Source organism: Hirundo rustica, chromosome 3 (genome assembly GCF_015227805.2).
Source record: "Hirundo rustica isolate bHirRus1 chromosome 3, bHirRus1.pri.v3, whole genome shotgun sequence".
Lineage (NCBI taxonomy): Eukaryota > Metazoa > Chordata > Aves > Passeriformes > Hirundinidae > Hirundo > Hirundo rustica.
The window spans coordinates 70697461-70717267 of NC_053452.1; the positions used below are offsets into that span (position 1 = coordinate 70697461).

Sequence of the window (19807 nt, forward strand, 5' to 3'; positions counted from 1 at the left end):
TTTGGGAGTGAACTGCTTAAACACAAAGTATTTCAGCAGTTTGTCATAATTCAGGTTTCAGATAAGAGGGGTCAGAACAAGGTAATTCTGCTCCATCTCTTTCTTCAAACATTTCTTTTGTCAGACTCTTATCATTATCTTATGTTTCAGGTGCCAGATTCAACCCACATCTAACATTTCTAGTACAGCTTTATCCTGGTACTCTCGGCACATGGGTCATGTCTGAGACAAGGCTAGACCAAAAAAAAATGTGTGTAAACTCTGAGTGTGTGTGTGTGTGTACAGATGCTAGACAAGTCACCTTCAGATGGTCTTTCCTCAACCGTGAGCTCATCCAATCTGCCCGTGTGGTAAATTTGACCTTTAAGTTAGTCTTGAAATGCTGAACGTGTGCCTACAGAGGACGGTCAGTTAGAGTGGAAAGGAAACAGATGAGCCTTTTGTTAGCTTATAGATGAGCTGATCAGCATAAAATGTTCAAATTCTGATAGCCTTCAGATGGAAAAGTTTGCCGATTCTTGATTCACTGAAATAGAGGGAATCAAAGGTTTTCAATTTTATTTTGCAGATTATGGCCCAGGGAAGTATTGCAGGTTGCATGTGCCAGCACTGCCACATAGCAGACACCACTGTCAACTCTGTAGCTGGTTGTTCTGGGCTGCAGAACAAAAAACCCAACAAAAACAAAAGGAAGAAAAAAAAAATATTTCCAAAGAAAGATTCACAAGGAATAAAAGATAGAAAGATCATTGCTGACAGCATTGGAAATCACTGGTGACTTTAGATGTGGATTGAATAATCACTGAAGGGAATGGAAAAGAGGTTCAGACGCCCCCATGGGATTGTATCATTTAAAGAGTAGCATTTTATGAAACCCTTTCTACTTGTCGCTTTGTTTTTCACTCCTGTGTGCTCACATCTCCTGACATTTTCTCTGTGCAGAAGGAGAAGCCCCCTTGGATGCATGGTCCATGAGATCCATAAGGTGGGAGCTGGCCACCCCCTGCTCCTTACACATCCCTTTGTGTGGAGAAACCAAACCTTGAGTCTCCTGCCAGAGTCTCCTGCTAACAGCAACATCATGTTGTCACCCCGGAGACCCTTTCTTAATAAGGGAACAAGGCTTTGGGAAGGGAAGGTGAAGACATTGTGGAAAAGCAAAGGTATTCAGGTGGGAGATTTAAGAGGCTGTAAATGCAGCTGCAGAGTCTCAGCCATGGCCCCCAGGACCCAGCAATTCAGGGCACTTCCTGCAGACAACTTCTCACCTTGACATCCTCTGGTGAAAAACCGAGTGAAATGGGCTCACCCTGAAGGGCCTGTTATGGGTGAGGAGAAGGGAGGAGAGGCTTTGCATTTGCATTGCTCCTGGGAATCTTCCCATGTGACTGCTCTTGTCTGTGTAACATGCTTAGCCCTGACCCTTTGGTGACAACCACCGTGCCCAGACTGCTGGGCAAACACAACTCCACTGCACATCCCCTGTACATCCACACCTGACCTTCCCCTCTGCTACCTTCTCCAGAGGCAGAAGCTTCAGAGAAGACACCCAAAGGTAGCTGCCTCCCTCAGGAAGAGACTTCAATCCAGCTCTGAAAGCCTCTATAATTTTACAACTGCTCAGGCAGAGTAGAATTTTAACTCGAATTGTGGCTTTTCCATGGGAGTCTGCTAGGCTGAGTGACAGTGCATGGCAAAAACTTCTCTATAAATGAGACAGCCTCGCCATAAATTTTGACTAACAGATGCACACTGAGGTTGATAACACAATTTGATACTGCAAATATGATTCTCCAGAGAAGTGTGAATGACAATGGGTTTCATTTAATGAGTAAAAGGAAGTTGTTGGGGGTTTTTTATTGTATGTCTTTTATGAATTGCTTTATTGCTTTCTAAGCAGTGACTTTCCTCCAGGACATTCATCCATTAACTAGTTAATGGTGTACAAGCCTGGTTAGCCTTAAATAAGAGGAGCCTAATAGAGATTTAAGATGAAGTGCTGGTAAAATACGAATTTTCTACTGAAACAACAAATGAAAGACAAACACCAGGCTAGTCATTCACAGCAGATTGGAAAGGCTGGACCTCTCCCTCCTGGAGGGGAAGGTGTCAGGAGCAGCTTCCTCTGCTGCTCTCCAGGGAACACCTCTGAGATGACTCTGCCAATGCAGTTTTCCTCCATCTTTTTCTTCTGAGGTCAGAGGTAGAGCACACCTGCAGTTCTTAAGCGGCACTTTCTAAGCAATGCCATCCTTTTCCAAGGTGTCTAGGAACAGCAGAAGGAACCATTGTCCATGCAGCAGGTGAATCTTCACAGAGGTTACCAGACACCAGAGCAAGGTGCTGGCATCTGCTGTGTTGGCTCCCACTGATGTCCTTCCCATCTTCCGGCACTGGACCTCGCTGCACCAGCCATGGGATCTTTCAGGGTTCCCAGTGGCCCTCAGAGCATGAAGAAGAGCCAAGGTCTGATATTCCTGTGGTGGCAGGGTCCACAGGTGCCAGCAGCAGCCTCAATGCCCATTGCAGTGGGCACTGATGGAAGGCTAATCCCCAGGGAAAGACAACACTTGGGAGCTGCTCTGTGCCTTAAATTTCAGCAAAAAACAAAGTTTTAAGGTATTGCCTCAAAAAGAGTGAAAACTGAGGGAAAAGACTCCTGATCAGCATTGTATTTGTCTTGGAAGTGAGAAATAATTTTATGAGATGTCATGTATTTTTACAGTTTTCCCCCCATTTCTCCATATGTCACTCATAGGATATAGGCATCTTTAAGCCAGCATGGCGTAATGTAACATTAAAAGAATGTTACAACAGTTGCCCTCATTTAGGTCAGTTGTTCCTACTGAACTGGGACATTTTACCTCATTTTCTAGGTTAAATCAGGTTCTTGGTCTATCATCAAGCCACTAAAAAATAAAAGCAGGAGACACCTTGTTCTAGTAAGCAAATGTTTTGACATATGCAAAACTGCTCCTGTCATAAGTATGAAAAGAAAATCCAGGTGCAAAAATAAAAATTTCAAACTGGGGATTCTGAATTTTGCCAGACAATTCCAAAGTTTCTCAAAGATTTAAACCACAGTTAAAACAAACAAAACAAAACACAATGAAACAAAACAAGCTTGGTTTTTTTGTTGTTGTTGTTGCTCTTACGGAATTTTCTATGCTTTGTACATATGTGATAAATGCATTTTCATTTTTAAAAATTCCACAGGCGGAACCAGTGGGAAAAAAAACCTCTGTGAGCTGGGCAAACAGAGATGCCATGAGACACTGCAGAAGCTGCTGGCAGCGGGATGACCTGTACCAGCAAGAACAGTATCAGCAAGATACTGATCCGTGTACCAGCAAGTGCAGTATCTACTCCATCTAGCTTGGGCTCCACTTCATCCGGGAAGACTTCCTTTTGAAGGGGGAGATTCCAGTCAAGATGACTCCAACCAGTAAAAGAGGTAGCCTCCCAGATTTACTTATCTCAGCCTTCTTAAAAGCACCCCTAACTTCCTTGGGAGCAGTAACCAAACGAGAGCTGTAAAATACTGTTTTCCCTGGTCTGGCTGAACTCACGACTCAGCATATGTGGTGAGGAGCTCCTAAAATAGCTCTCTGTTGCCTCACCAGCCTCAGCATCAACTTGAAAAGTCTTTTGCCTTCTGGGACAACTTGGAGAAGTTTTAAAATGTTTGGACTTATTTTGAAAGTACTGTGAGAGATAAGAATGATCTATTCCAAGGCTGGATGAACTGAAGGTCACAGCTAAGGCATTGCACAACAGACCCAAGTAGGTTCAGCACAAAACTCGCTCACGATTTGATCAGCTCATCTTCATTGCCGCTGCCACTCCTGCCTAAATTCAGGTTAAAGCTGAGTGCCTTTGGCACCTCACTAGGCCAAACAATCACCACAGCTTGTTCCAAGTATCAGTGGGGCGATGCCAAGGCAGAGGGCACAAGTCCTTCCCTGGCAGAGCCTTGTTGAAGCCTTCTGAAAAAGCCAAGCAAAACAGCTCTGTGAAGGGAAGATGTAGTTGCTGCAGGACAAGTGCACTCTCTGGGAAGTTTAATGCACACTTTATCCAAGTCAAAGGCTATTTATTCTGTCTGGATCATGTCATGTTTCATGCTGTCTCTGGTTAGAACAAAATCTGAACGGCTCTTGCTTTGTTTAACAAGGGATCTCCTCAAGCTGCTCTTTACTGCTGCACTACTTCAGCGCAGCGTTCCTGTGGGCTCTGCACGGACATCATGGTTAATCCCCATGGAGTAACAAGAACCCCTTCCCTTCCTGTGAGGAAAGGCTCCTCTTTCTCAAAAATATAATTTCTTCCTCAAAGACGACTCCAAAAGACTATATACATCTCTGGCTTCCCATCAGGGTGGGAGAAGAGTTTTTTTGGCGACATGTCTCTCATTTCTGAGCACACTCTCCACTGCCTCAGCCAGAGCCCTCAGTATAACTTTCTGCTGAGTCAGGCTGCTGGTTTTATTATCCCAAATCCCATGGTTTCAAGCACTCCAGGCATTTTTCAAAGACAGTCTGAAACCCAGCCAAGCCCACGGTGCGGGGTGTAACCCTTCTCCCGACAGGTCTGCAGTCGGACTGGTTCTCTCCCAGCTCAGGCGAGCTGGTCTGCAGCTGCAGAGTGCAGCTGCCACCCCTGGGGACATCCCCCCCTCTGTCCCCAAATTCAAGTGAACTTTGTGATTTTTTAGCAGCAGCAAATGATCCCCCTGGGGGTTATTTGACCACCAAAACTACACTGGCTTGGCTGAAGGACTGAAGGGCCAAGGCTCATGTCAATATGCATAGACAGATATTAGTGGATGCAGGCTGGGGACCTCTCCCAAGCTCCAAGCTGCCCACCAGCTATTTTCACTTGCTGCTTGAAAGTCAACCCTTCTCCAGGTCCTGTGTTTACATGTCTGTCTATGACACAATAAAACACAGCAAAGGCAAATGTGCAACGTAGAGATCCATTATGCTTTATTTACATGCGTCACCATCTCTTTTACAAACTAGATTACAATTTAAAATGGAATACACAAGGCAATATCTACTAACACCAAGTGGAGTAAGCACTGCGTCTCTACTTCATTTGGAAAGGGGCAGGTTTTGCTCCAAAACAAACTTCCGTCCAACCTCTGAGCAGTAAGGTAATATATTCCTCCAGGGCAGCATTTTTTTTTCTTTTTTTTTTTTTTTTAAATATAAAATCCTCAGTAAGACTGCAACGTGAGAGTGTCTGCTTTCAAATGAAAGTACAAGATAGCCCAAATGAAAAGTATAAACTGTTCAGCTCTTCAGTATGTAAAGACGGCCATGCGCGATAAGGCTGTGGATTTAATATTCTTCCAATTTACATGGCTTGAAACAGAAACAGATAAAACAGTTTTACAGATACTGTATACATATTTTTTCCAATCATGCAACTTTTTAAAAAAAAGTTAAACATGTGAAGCCAAATGTACAACTCATTTTTTCCAGCCCATAGTTACGAAATGTATCTGGTCCCCCTTCGCATCTGTTGGCAATTCCAAAGGTATATTGTGTACTTCAAACACTTACAGGACACCAATTGCCAAGCAATGATTTAATTTTGGAGAAATACCTAATGACCTAAAAGGTAAATTTTAAGCAGTGGCACAAAAATTTCTGGAGTTAAGCAGTGTTTAACTATCCAATTATTCTTAAGAGATTTTTTTTTTTTTTTTTTTTTTTACAAAATCACTAAATCAAGCCCCAACCTGTGACTAGAAACTGCACAAATAACACCTTTTTAGACCATTTGTTTAGACCAAGTGTCCAAAAGATAACCATGTAATTGTGACTTTGACCTTGATCTGTTTTACATGACTTCACAAGGAAAACTTCCAGGCATAAACATATTCAAAGACTCAAAGGCCAAATTTTCAAAAAGCAGGTTCCCCAAACTAGCTATTCAAGGCTCAATTTTGACACCTAAATAACTGGCCCTTTGCATTCTGAGAGATTTATTTAGCACCTCTGGAGTAAAGGGCCTTTGCTGGACACCTCTGCAGGTGTAGAGGGTGATGACTTTACCCTGGGCCTGGGGGACCTGTCACCTCCCCTCCCTTCCAGAAGCCAAGAGGGCAGAGCAGCTCACCTCTGCAACCACGCTAGAGTCCTCGATGTTTGGTGCCTGACACCAGGCACTCCTGCTTGAAAATTCTGGCCCCAAAACTGAGCAACAGAAACCAAACCAAACTGAAGAAGCTGGCCGAGTCCATCCCTCTTCATTGAGTGTTGGGATGCTCTCCAAAGCAGGGGCCCAAGCTGTCCCAGCCGCACCAATGGAAATGTTCCCCTTGGCATTGCTGGAAGGCAGGTTAAGCCTTTTAGCTACTAAAGCTTTTATTATTTCTTTAAAAAAAACTTCTCTGCCATTGATGGGCTGTCTCTAAACCAAGTGTTTTTTCTCCATTTTCTGAACAGAGCAGGCCATAGTTTTGTCTCTCATTTCTGCCAGTGGAAAGCAGCTCCTCTGAACCCATGAAGGCTAAGATGCTGGAACAGAGCAGAATTTGCAGCCATTTCATTTAAGCTTTCCCTTGCCTTTGACTAGAAGTGAATCTGTACCAAGAGAAAAAAAAATTATGGGGGGTGTGGTCACTTTGGCCATACCATCGAGTCAGGCTTTATTGATCTGTCAGTGATGGTGGGTCTTTGGGAAGCACCAGGGGTCTCACTGGAAGCTCATCTGTGTAGGGATTAAAAAGCTGCACCTCAGCACGAGGAGCCACCGAGTGAGCTCTGCTGACAGCCAAAATGTGGGGCTGGGGAACAAGTCCAGCCATGGGGCAGCAGGTGGAGAGAAGCCTCAGGGAAAGAAACACCAGAGGGAAGTCCTTCAGCATACACTCACATTTTGGGGTGCACCAGGAAGCTAAGAGCTAATGGCACATGCTCAGAGAAGGCCAGTAGGCCAGTGATGAACTCTTGATCAATTTCAGTAAAAGGTGCCTGCAACTGGACTCGGGTAAGCAGAGTGCCCAGCTGTGCCACACAAGCATCCTGGGAAGCCGGCTGCTGATAGACATGGGCAATGTTCACCAGCCAGCTCCAACGAATGCAATAAATTAGGCCACATGCTAACAAATAGAACAGTGTAAAAAGAAAATTTAAGTTTTTTTAAAAGACAAATGATAAACCCTTGGCTACTTGGAAGAGCTGATATGCTACAGAGCTATGCTAACCACAACTGCACAGAGCCTACATGGTCATAACTTGGGGGGAGAAGCCAAGAGGTGCATCTTTATGAGAGAACAGCATGGGGGCTACGGTACAAAACCAAAACTTCCATCACACTAAGAGCCGTTGTTTCACCAAAATCACCTCAGGGACCTGGAAAGTAAGGGGTGAGGAAGGGCCCACGAATGCATGTGAGTGTTGGTGCATGACTGTGCATGTGTGGTGGCAGTGGCGAGAGGGAGTCACTCCACATTGCATGGGACACGGGTTGGTGGGAACTCATGCACTGAGACTTTGGGTTAAAATGCTAGTTTTGTTTTCCTAACATCCATGCATAATGATCCATTTCTGTACATAATAAAATATATTTATATATTTATATGCATAATGCTTTTATGCAAAGGAAAAAACCTTCATATATCGCTTTGGAGAATTATGTATACACTGTCCTATTCAGAACCTCTTCATGCCAAGTTCCTACGTACCACTGGTGTTTTCCCCTCTTTTTTTCGTATCCCTCCCCCCCAAGATACTAATAAAAAGTAATCAAACTTTCCAGATTATAGAGAGGATCTATACAGCACCATACCTTTTATTCATTATTATTATTATTATTCATTTTACAAAAGAAAATCTTAGAAGCAAAATATATAAAACTGCCTTGTCTTTCAGTGTCATTTATCCTGCTACAATCTACGCTCATATGAAAAGCCATTTGTATGATACTGTCACCTTGCCATTCCCACTCCTGCTTCTCCTGCCACAATGGATTATACATAATGAGAAGGAAAAAATAATCAAGGATATGTCCAAAACAGCAACAACAACAAAAAAAAATAAACAGGATCACTAATGCCATAACACACTCTGCAGTGATCTGTGCCTCAACTCCTGGCATTGTCACTGCAAGTCACCTGCCGATGCCCAGCCACTAGGCTTCCTTTAATTTCTGTGTTTTCAAACACATCTTTACAGGTGACTGTGTCCACCTTGTGTGGCAGCTCAGCCCACAACTCCTCCCTGCGGCAGTGAGGGCAGCTTTGCTAACGTAAGGCAGGAGGGGAGCCTGCTCCAGTGGCCAGGAGAGGGGCTCCTGACTTGGTGCATGTGAGGGCAATGGTGCCCACTGTCAGTCTGTCCTCACGAGCCAAGAGGCAAACTCACCAGCTTCCCTTGTTTTGCAACCAACTCTGGGTTGACCCTTATGGAAAACAGGGGTGTACCATTAAACTTAAGGAAAGAAAAAGAAAGAAACAAACCAACCCAACAAGAAAAGAGGCCAGGCACATCCCCTCTCTGGAATCCAGCCAGTTGATAGGACTAACAAATGCTGTATCTTCAGAAAACCCTGACACCTGAGCAGTGTTGGGTTACGGTCATTTCCATGCACGTGCACAGTGCCTCAGACTGCCCAGGAAGAGAAAGCAAAAATGGTTAAAAATCTATGGAAATCAAACTGGAGGCTGTAGCGGGGAGGGTGGGCAGATAGGGAAATCCTCCAAAAATAAAAGCCAACTTAAAACATCCCATAAACCATTAATATATTGAAACACCACATACTCATTGACAAGTAACTATTGTAAAGGCTACACAGCGTGTTCTCAACAGGATGGTGCTGAACATTGTCTCCACAGCAGGTGCTTGGCCATCCCAGAAAAGGAAGATTTTGCATACTTCAGAATGAGTTCAATTCCCAACAAAAAGGGAGAGAAAAAAAAGAAATAATAGAGGGAAAAAAAAAAAAAAAAAAAAAAAAAAAAAGGTAGGTTCTTCACTCCAGCTCCAGTAAGGGGCCTATTAACAGTCTGCTTCGTTAGGAAAATAATGCAGGGTTCACAAAGGTCGTAAGCTGTAAACAGTATCACTGTCCACTTGCTGACAGCAGATTTGGCAAAGGGTTCTCTCTCTACATCTCGTGTCAGTTTGAGGGCCTGGAGAGAAGAAAAAGAAGAAAAGACAGTGAGATTACTGCATATAGAAAAAACAAAAACACAACAAAAAAGGCAACTAAGCAAACCTCCAAACAAAACAATGGCTTATACTGAGGAGCATTTCAGATATGTTTACACCCAGGAACTTCAAACATATAGCAAGGAATAGGATGACCCTGCCTGAAAATACTTTTTACTCGCCAAGGTTCATGTGTTTTCTTTGCTGGCTTAGCTACTCTCAAACAGGACAGAAAAAAACCCTCTCTCCAATGAAAAATGATGGTCAAGTCTGATTTACAGAAACCCAGTGCATCTGTCTATTTGTTAAGCTATTTCCAGGTAAAAGCAATGAAGGATCTTCTAGCTTTTCTCCATTTTTCACAATCATCTTTTCTCAGAATCACCAAAAAGCTGAACACATCTTCTGTAAGTGTTTGACATCCACCAGCACCTTGAAGGACAGATGAAGAGGATGCTCAAGAGACACAGTAAGGAGCCACAAATTTCAGTGTGGACTGGAGTTTTCCATTTTCCTGCTCACACAACACAGCAGCAACACACAAGAGTCCACCTGGATTTAAAAACTGGACAAGGGTCCATCTGATTCTGTAGCCAAGAAACTTGTCTGTGGAGAGAGAAGAGTGGGGAAGACACCCTGGATACAGCATGGAAATGCCTATGAAGAAACAGGGTGAGGTGGGTAAAACACTGAAAACAGATGAACATTTCAACCAAGGGGGGCAAGGAGACAGAGTTTTAAAGGCACTCAGTAGCTTAAAGATATAGGTAGGCATCACATAGGGTTTTGGAAACATTCTCATGAAATCCTCTTTACATTTTCAGCAAGTCCACTCGGTAGACATCTGTGTTGCTGGATATGTAGCTTCTGGCTCTGAAATGGCTTCTGAAAACAGAATTTAGTCCTCTCCACCACTTACTACCTTTTGAAGATTTTCCCCAAGAAGAAAGATTGATGATTTTTTATGCAGTGCAAGAACAAGGGGACACTGGCTGAAACCAAAAAGCCATTGAGTTGATTGCAGGAATGTTTTTACTCTCAAAAGACCCTGCTATCAAACATCCTCATGAAAAATGGTGGATTTAGTGGAAGTGCTGGTTTAACCAGGACAGGCACCTCCTGCAAGGAGGATCACTCAAAGACTGTCTCCTGTCTAAGGTGCCAGGCACTGATCCTATGATAACAATTTATTAAAATGACCTATTCTGATAATGCTAAATGATTGATGGAAATTTAATCATTTTGTCTCATGGTTATTAGAGCAATAGCGTGACAGCTGCTCCCTGCACCATTAGGGGAGAACTTCATTCAGCGCAGCTTAGGGAGCAGACAGATTGTGCATTTCACCCAAACAAAATTTGGCTTTATCCTTAATTATGTGGAGGGGTTTGGGGTAGACTGTTTTGTGAATAAAGGGATTTCCGACTGGATCAACATATTGATTTCTTCATTTTCAAAGGGCAAATTAACGCTGGCCATTCGTTAATGTGACTGCCTGGCAAGGACTCCATTTGGTGTGCCCCGATGGCTGTAACAAGGTCAGCAGAAGATACCCAGACAGGCCTGGTAGCCCCCAGTAAAACCCAGCTAGTGCCTTGTAAGCAGCTCAAACAAGTGCAAGCCCATTTCTATACTTCTTAAAGCCTGAGCACCAGAGTGGGCTGAAAACGTGTGACTTCCCAAAGCACAACATCCTCTGAAGGCAAGGCTTGGGTCCCAAATGCCACAGCCCAGCGAGTCAGCTCCCTCTCAGGCAGCTGCCAGTTATGCTGAGCATGGGCTTAGCTTTGGCACGTGTGAGAAGCTTTGCTGACTTTGAATAAAGCTATGATTAAAAACAAAACAGTACAGAAACTCCCAATAAAGTATTAAATAAAAATTTTATATGAAATGTACTATGAAACCGAGTGATGAGAAAATATGGAGGATGGGTTGAGTTATCTTTTGTGGAAGTGGCACTGCCCAATATTTTTTTCTTGTGGGACCTGTACTTCAGACAGTGCCAACATTTTGGAGACAGATGCACAGCTGAGGTGTGCATCACATAGCAGAATCAAACTATGTTCCACTTTCAAAGCTCTGCTTACATGGACTTTGCAAATGGATTAAAAATGAAAAGAGCAAGATCAAAGTCTTAACCTGCCTGCCTTCAAATTACCCTGTTAAAGTCTATAACAGACCCACACAGTCTTGCTTTCTGTCTCACCACAAAAAGCCTATTTACCCTGAGTTAGCAGCCTGCTACCCCACAGCGATGAAAACTGTATTAAGGCAGGAAAACAAGTGCTCCACTTACATCTCCATTTTTTACAGAATCATAGAATGGTTTGGGCTGGCAGGGACCTTAAAGATTGTTTAGTCCAATCCCCCTGAAGTGAGCAAGAACATCTTCAACTAGATCAGGTTGCTCAGAGCCCCATCCAACCTGGCCTTGAGCAGTTTCAGGAGTGGGTCATCTGTCAGCTCACTGGGCAACCTGTTGGGGTCTTTTACCACCCTCATCATAAAAAACGTTTTCCTCATACTTTATCTAAACCTACCCCCTTCTGTGTAAAACTGTTACCCTTGTCCTACTGCAACAGGCCCCGCTAAAAGTTTTGCAAACAGTCATGCAGAAGATGAGACATACCTTTCTTCTGTCCTATTCTCCGCCCTCCCATCCTCTACCTTGCTACTGACCAGTCACAAATGCTACTCTCATTTTACTCTGTGGCAAAGCTGATTGGTTCCAATTTCCCTCCAGCAAGAACTCTGCACCTCTGTCTCACAATCATTCTACCACTTAACTGGACTCCCAAGCCCCATGCCAGCTTGTGCACTTGAAGAATCATTTGCCACCTATTGCTTTCTCTCTGATCCCCAATGGTGCCAATTATGAAGCACTGGAAATTTTTTCAGAACAGAAAGGTGATGTGGAGATGCTCCCCAGAGTGGGACATAGATAAAGTGCCCTGATTTATCAGTGAACCAACACAGCAACCAGCACATAAAGTTTTCTGTTGGAAGAAAAGCTGTGTGCTCCTGTACACAATTATGGTATGAGAATCTGCACTGCCAACACACAGCTCCTCCGAATGGCAGCCTAACATGGATCTCTTGACTTGGCTGGAAGGCTTGTTGAGTGGATCTCATCTTGGAAAATATCACCCTTTAGAGGTCTGTAAAACAAGGGTTCTCCCTGGGTACCACTTTGTAACAACTCTCTAGGGACAGGAAATCCCAGTAACTACTTTTATTGTCTAGACACTTGGGATGCAAACATTTTCAAGGAAACTTGTGTCCTTTAGTGACAGATGTGCATTTGTTCTGCTACCTCTGCCCTTCGATTTGTCATTGCCTCTAGCAGCAGAGCTTCTACTCCAAAGTGGAAGTAGGCTCAAAAAGCAAGACTGTGGTGGACGTGTGGTTACAAGTTAATACTCTGCCTGATGTTTCAAAGCTAAAGAGCGAAAAATACACAGAATTTGCTTAAAAACAAGTAAGGAAGATAACTACTGTGGCCAGTCTTTCTCTAATGGCAAAATTACATCATGAGATTTGTATTTCAAGCACAATAAAAACTGGAAATCCCAATGCCACAGCACATATGCCACAGTGATGCCCTACAGGCTTTGCACACGCTGCACTAGGATGGCCCTGTGCTGAGGGACAACACTGAGATCAAGGGACAAAGCCCAGGGACAAAAAAAAACTAGCTGGCAACTTAATGTGGCTTTATTTCTTGAACTTTCAGGCATGTTGCGACTTCACTTTTTCTCTTTAATTTCTGCTTGCAAAAATAGATCCTTCCCAGCTCACAACAGGGTGCAGAGAGTAAGGGTTGAAGAATGGAAAGAGGAAGAACGCCAGCACAGAACCAGGACTTATGGGAGCTAAAATGTTGCGGGGTTTGTAGCTGCATAAGCACATAAAGCACGAAACTGTCTCTTCCTTCTTTTGCTGCTCTTCTTCCAAGGAACACTGTAAACCATAGGAGACAACCAAGCATTTTGGTAGTAAATGTAACTTAAGACAGCAGACCATTCTCTCAGCCTGTAGCAGGGACCCTGGGAAAGAAGGCCAGAAGTATAGTGAGCTGCCACAACTATTTATAAGCAGGTTATTCTGATACGTCACTGGTCTACAGAATCATATAAAAGTCCAGGCTGGAAGAGATCAGCATGATCTGATTCAGCTTTCCACTCAAGGCAGGGCCTTAGGTTAGATTATTCAGGATTCTGTCATGTATGGAGTATTTCCAGCACGGGAGAATCCAGTGCTCCTCCGGGCAGTTCATTTTACCCACAAAGGTGGGTAAAGTCCCTTCTACCCATTGTACAATGGAAAAGGAAACTCTGAGCCCAAGCGCTGTTGATACAAAATTGCTGTTGAGAACCATCACATCTGTCTGGGTTTAATCCTCTGCCCTGGCCAACACAGTAGAGGTTAGATACAGCACAACTTCTCTCCATAAGGTCATCAGGTTTCTTACTTGACAACCTTTTGGTCAATTTTAACCCCTGTATTTTGGTCAGGAGCCCAAGGAGTGGGATGGAAATCCTGCCAGTTATGGGTGACACTGCCAATGACTGAGAGAGATCAGTCTGGGTGTTCAACACATACCTTTTTAGGCAGGATGCTGCTGGACTAGAGGAAGAAGGCCAAAAATACTTACAAAATACAACTTTTTTTAGGGGTAAAGCCCATCAGCTGGAATAACTGTGCTTTCTTTAGGCACTCAGGAGCACTGGGAAGGAGATGTCTACTGTGGATCACAAAAAGATGTGCAACTATTGCACCTGTGCAAGACCAGAGAAGGATTTTGCTTGCATTTTTTAATCTGAAGAAAAAGAGTCACATTTTAGAGTGAAAGGTACCTGCATGGCTAGAGACATCCTGAATTATGGGTTTACAGTGCTATGGAAACATACTATGTAGCCGTTATTCTGAATGTGCTCATAGACAGCTGCTTTTTCTTTGCTAGGTACCAAGCCTATTTTAAAAACATCTTCCCTATGGAAGGGTTCTTTGCTATGAAATCATCTTGTTTTCTTCTACAGTAAGTTGGAAATGAGAGGCCAATACCATGTTGATAAAAGGCAAAACATCTTCTATCATAACTTACAAGTAGCAGAAAAGGCAAGAGAAGGAAAGATGCTATCTCAAACCCAGACTTTATCTACATTTGTAGGTAGATAAATGCCAGGAGATGTAGGCAGTGCAAGGGACAAACAACGGGAAAGACATTCAGCTCAGCTGTAATAATACATTAAGCACAAGCCATTCTCCACAGCATCATCTGGGAGAAGCGGCCTTTTTCCTGGAGTAATGGCAGACAGCCGTGTCTGCACAGCAGCTTCCGCTAGCCGAGCTGCGTCCCTGTCTGATTCCTGCTCAGCAGATGTCCCCTCTGCCAGACTCCAATAACTGCCACCAGTGCAGCAATTGGAATGGAAAAGCTGATTAAACAGCTCCGCCAGACTGGGCCTGAGCGGGGCATTCCCACCACCCAGCCACAGGTACCGGATTTAACGGGGTCAGCATCCCCACACACCGCTCGGGACTTGACTGGGGACAGTGCCGATGGGAACATCCTGCTGGACATCCTTCACCACTGGCACCAGGAGCTCAGGGTGGCTCCTTCCTTCATGCCCCTTCCCCCCGCCAGGACAGAAAGGCTGGCTATCGGCACACGGTACTACTCAAACGTGCACTCCCACTGCCCACACCGTACCTGTGCTTTTTGGCTGTCATCAGCACCAGACTTAAACCTCTCCAGCTGTCAGTTCATCACCTGGGCTGAGTGCCCAATTGCTGTGAAAAAAAGATCCTGACCTTTCCTCAGCTGCATGACGCTATGTTTCTAAAAAGGAGCTCTTATTACGCACTTCTTCAAGAAAATGTGCTTTCATGGGGGCTATTTAAAAGTCTGGCTCAAAGGAAGGCATGAACAAAGAAAAGCCACCTGTAACCAGCCCAGTTATCAGGCAAACCACATATCGAGGGACCAACACTGATCTGCAGCTCTAAACAATCATTATGGCTCATTCACATGAGACAGACGATTTGCAAAGACTCATTCTGTAACAAAACCTGTGCAATGCTGATCCAAGGAGGAAAGCACTGGGGAGACCAGTTGATGTGGGCTGTTCTAAAAATATCAGTTTGTGCTGTCATCTGGTGAGAGTAAGTCATCCCGTAATCTTAGCATCTGCAGGGACAGCAAGTTTCTGCCTAATTATTGCTGCTGAATCACATGACAAAGCATGAGGCTCTAAAAAATACATCTATATAAAACACCAACAGAAGAACACCCAAACCACAGGATAAGACCACTGTCCTAGCTTCAGCTGCTTTACACTCACAACACAAGCCTTTGGAGGCAACCCTGGTTTTTACAGATCTTTCCCCTGCATTAATAAAACCCCAAACAATAAACCCAGATTAAAAACATACCAGAACAAAAAAGCCCTACTCCCAGAAGGAGTGAGCAATTCATTTTGTTTGTGTGTCAGCTCCTTCTGTCTTCACACAGCACAAGTCACAGCATCCCTGCAAGCCCAGGACTGGCCTCTGTATGCAAGGGGCTTTGATGAGCTTAAGTGGGACCTCACAGGGGGCAGTCCCAATGGGGTTTGCCCAGATTTCCCCCCTCCTCCTCCCCAGCAGTCATGAGCACACAGTTTGTTCCCGTGCCACTGATGTATTCCCCAGCCACTGAGGAGCCTGCTCAGGGCAGGCCCTCCTTGGAGTTGAAGGGATCCCTGTTCTCCACAAAACACATTTTCTACATAGATATTTTTGTTCAAAGACTAAACTTGGCATGTGTGGAGTTCAGCTAGTCACAAAACCACCTTTGAAAACTTGGGCTGGCAGAAACACCATTTAAATGTTACAAGTGCCACCACCTTAACCACTAGCCTACTAGAAATGTTGCAGAAGAATGTGCTGCTCTTGAATTTCCTTTAGAATTTTTAAGGGCAGACAGCCCCACCTCAGCTCACTGTAAGAAATCTGGCAGCCCTAACCCTAAGCCCTCATTTTTGAAAGTAAGAGAGAAGGAAGTGCAGCTATGGTACTGAGGCAGTCACATGTCATCAGGTAAGAGGTCCAGTAATTCAGCTTTCATGGGCAGAAGTTTTCTGGCAGAAAACAAAAATCATCTTTGTGGTGAACTGTACAGAACTCTCTGATGCAAAACTCCACCCAAATGGAGATCTTTGACTACCTATTTTCACTTTTAAGATGGTGTTGTGACCATGAAGTCACCCTCAGACCTCTTTGTCTTAGGTACGAATTGTACACAGAAACAGGATGAAGACCAATTAACAAACTGGCAAGTAGTCCAAGCTGATATGGACTAATGAAAGACTAACAGACATTTTGTTAGGTTTCCTAAGATTTTCTTCACCAGAGATGTTAATCATTGAGTGTGAATACTACATTTGCAGCTTGTGTACTCTGCAGTAAGAAGATGTGAGACCTAGATGATACTGGTGGAAAATGAGTGACTTTAACTGATCTGTCAAGTCCTTTACATGTAATTTTCAAATTTCAAATAAGCCAACATGAGTCCAGCACAGTTCTGTTGCAGAGCCCAGAGGCACCCCGATAAATGACATATTGAAATCTCTTTCAGAAGATGTAGCTTAGATGAGTTTTTCAGACTATGACACCAACTCAAGAAGTTCCTGCCCTGCTTGTGCTGAGCTTTTCTCCACCCCATGCCCAACCCTGCCAGCACTGCTGCCTGCATGATGCCATTGTAAACTGGATCACTGAAGCAATCCAGGTAAAAGCAACTTCTTGGATGTGTTTTGGTGCTGGAGAAAATGTTTGCTCATGCAACTGTTCACCAGCTCCTGACCTTCCAGGCAGCAGCAAATGTCCTGAATAGTCTTCCCTGATGGTCTGGTTCGGGATTACTCTTTGGCAAAAGCCAAGTCCCTTTGGACTTGCCAGGTGTGACAGACCCAGGAGCAAAGTGCAGAGTTGTGGGAATCTCAGACTAAGAGAAGGACCTATTAATTTCAAAATAAAAGCTATTCTAGAGACAGATGAAGGAATAGTGATGTCTTTATTTATTGCTAAACCTGCTGAAATACCAAGGTGATGATTGAGTGGGTGGAGGGCATTATCCAGTGCTTTTGGAAAGCAGGTAGAGATAGAGGAACAGAGGCCCCAGACGCAGTATAGGAGGAGAAAGTTATGGCTGAGTGAATAAAGCAAAGCAAAAAAAAAAAAAAATTTCTCCATTCTTTCTTGTAAGAGAAAAAAAACCAAACCAAACCCAAATTCATTTATATGCCTCAATGAGGGCCCTCTGAAAGGCTGGGCATGGGCAGCCTCATGGGCACAGGTTGGTGGGGTGGGATTGGGCAGGGTTCTTTGCAGGGACCATGCACAGTCTTGTATGCAGCAAGCGTGCACAGCCACTAAACCCGCAACACTGCATCTCCAGCAGGGTTCCTTAAATTTTCCTATGAAGAAACTGCAGTTGATTTTCTTCCAAAGTAAACCTCCCTCTATCCCTAAGTACGTATAAATTAAATACCTGTGTATTTGCCTTCTTTCTTTTCTTCCTGAAAACTGACTCCAATGTTTCTCTTATTTTTAATAGAAAACACAGCACTCACTATTCATAGGTATGCCAATAATCCATTGCAACTGCTTTTGCCTGCCTGCAAAACACACCTGGCTACCCTTGTGAAACGGATTTAACACAAGCAATTGCCAGGCTGTTCTGCCAAAAGCATTCCCCAGTCTTTGGGCTTGTAAAGATTCATTACTGGGATCATGAATATCGCTGAGAGAAGATTTTAATTCATGGATGCCTATTGCTATAATGGAGAAGTAACCAAGAAAAGCAATTCAGAATGATTGCATCTGATGCCATGCGAGAATCCCCTATCAAATCGTGAGACGCTCACACGGAGGCAAAGTCTCAAACAGAGCTGCTTAACAGATGAGGAAGGGTGCATGATGAACCAGCTCAGCAGAAATCATCTGCGCTTGCACCTGATACCGGAGGCACCCTGCAGCAGCCGGTCCACTTGTCAGGAGAGGGAGAGAGGCTTCCACAGACGACTGGACAGTAATCCGCCAAGGAGAGCTGTCTCGTTAATAAATCTGTCCTCTGCAATGAGACTCTGCTCACACAGATGTGTCAGTTCCTTTATTCAGAGGGAGCAGCCTGAAAAAGATCACAGCAGCTATGCTTTCCATGGATGCCAGAGGCTGGGGTGAAGAGGCAGCAAGAGCATCACTGAGGAGGTGGGATGCTGTCTCTTCTCCACACTGCCCACACGAGTCCCCCTGCGGCGGCTGCTACCTACACACAAGCACGTGAAGCTATGGAAGCAGGAGGCTGCGTATTTGCCTGTGTCAAGCAAAACTGTCAATAACATGTATTTTTCAGGTCCCATTTGACAGATTGTACTGCTGGACGTTGCACAGCAATAAAGTTCCTACAGCATTGGGTTTTTTTTTTGGGTTTTTTTTTTTTTTTTTTTTTGTTTTTTTTTGTTTTGTTTTGTTTTGTTTTGTTTTGTTTTTTTTACATTGTGCAAAGAAGGTTTTTAAATCCAAGCAGCTCATGCACCTGAAGGAAGAGAACTCATCAGCAAGCATGACCTTCTGCAAATTTTTGCTTCTTCATCCTTGGATCAATGCTCTTTTTTTCCCTCCCTTTCTTTTCCTAAATTCTCCAGTACTAGAACTGAAGAAAGCCCAAAACTCATTCACAGGCCTGGCTTTGCCAAGTTGCTGCCTTGCTCAGGGTCTGTGGGACGCAGTGTCCTCTACAGCCCTTCTCTGCAGCCCGTCTCCTGGCTGTGCACTGCAAATGCTCTTGCTAAGGGTGAAAAGATGTGCAAGAGGAAATCCTTGCACTGACAGAGAAAAGGACTGTGCACACCAACCACTCCATCGGATCCTGGCAGCTTTGCAGATGGACTGAAAGGAGGATGCCGGGGCAGCCTCATTCTCCCTCCCAGAGAGAAGATCACAGCATATCTCCTGAGGTGCTCCGTACACACAGGAGACAGGAAAACATTCTCGAGGTTCACCACTGCTGTTCACCTACCACAAAGCTTCCCCTTCAACATCTAACTGGGAAACAGTGAATGAAAACGCAATTAAAGATGAAAGGGGCAAATTATGTGCCATCAAGTCAAAGGACACTGACTCCTTCTTTCTGTCCTTCAACTGGAAAATAAGAAAGCTGGAAGTAAGTGGTAAACTGAATGAATGCCTCATTTAATCACACCACTGAGTTGCTCCACATACTATTCTGAAGTGAACAAAACACTTTCAATAATTTATAGTTAACCTTTTATCCTGTTACATTTTGAAATTTACTCCCTTATACTAATAAATAAACAAAAGAGAAACGGTACTTTGTGCAGCACCTGCCCTATGAGTCAGGGAATATGTATGTGAGCAGACAGAGGTATGGGCAGGATTCTGCCAAATCACAAAAGAATGACAGAAACAATGATTACAAGTCCCCAGATGTGGAAAATAAGCAGCGGGAAAAATCGTATCAATCTTGAAAAAAAAGAATATGAAGAAGCTAATATTTAAAAAACACCTATGTCAGAACCCAAATCTACAGATATTCTCTTGGAGGAGTCAAAAACAAAAAGGTATCTATCCCATTCAGGGGC

General features: G+C 44.0%; 1 protein-coding gene across 1 annotated transcript in view; it reads right to left on the reverse strand.

Annotated features, from left to right (window-relative positions):
- Positions 1 to 4961: 4961 nt before the first annotated feature.
- FOXO3 (forkhead box O3) overlaps positions 4962 to 19807 on the reverse strand; it is an 88606-nt gene continuing 73760 nt past the window's right edge. Inside the window, exon 3 of the mRNA XM_040060525.2 lies at positions 4962 to 9142. The gene's annotated coding sequence lies outside the window, so the exon portion shown is untranslated. The remainder of the gene's footprint in view (positions 9143 to 19807) is intronic.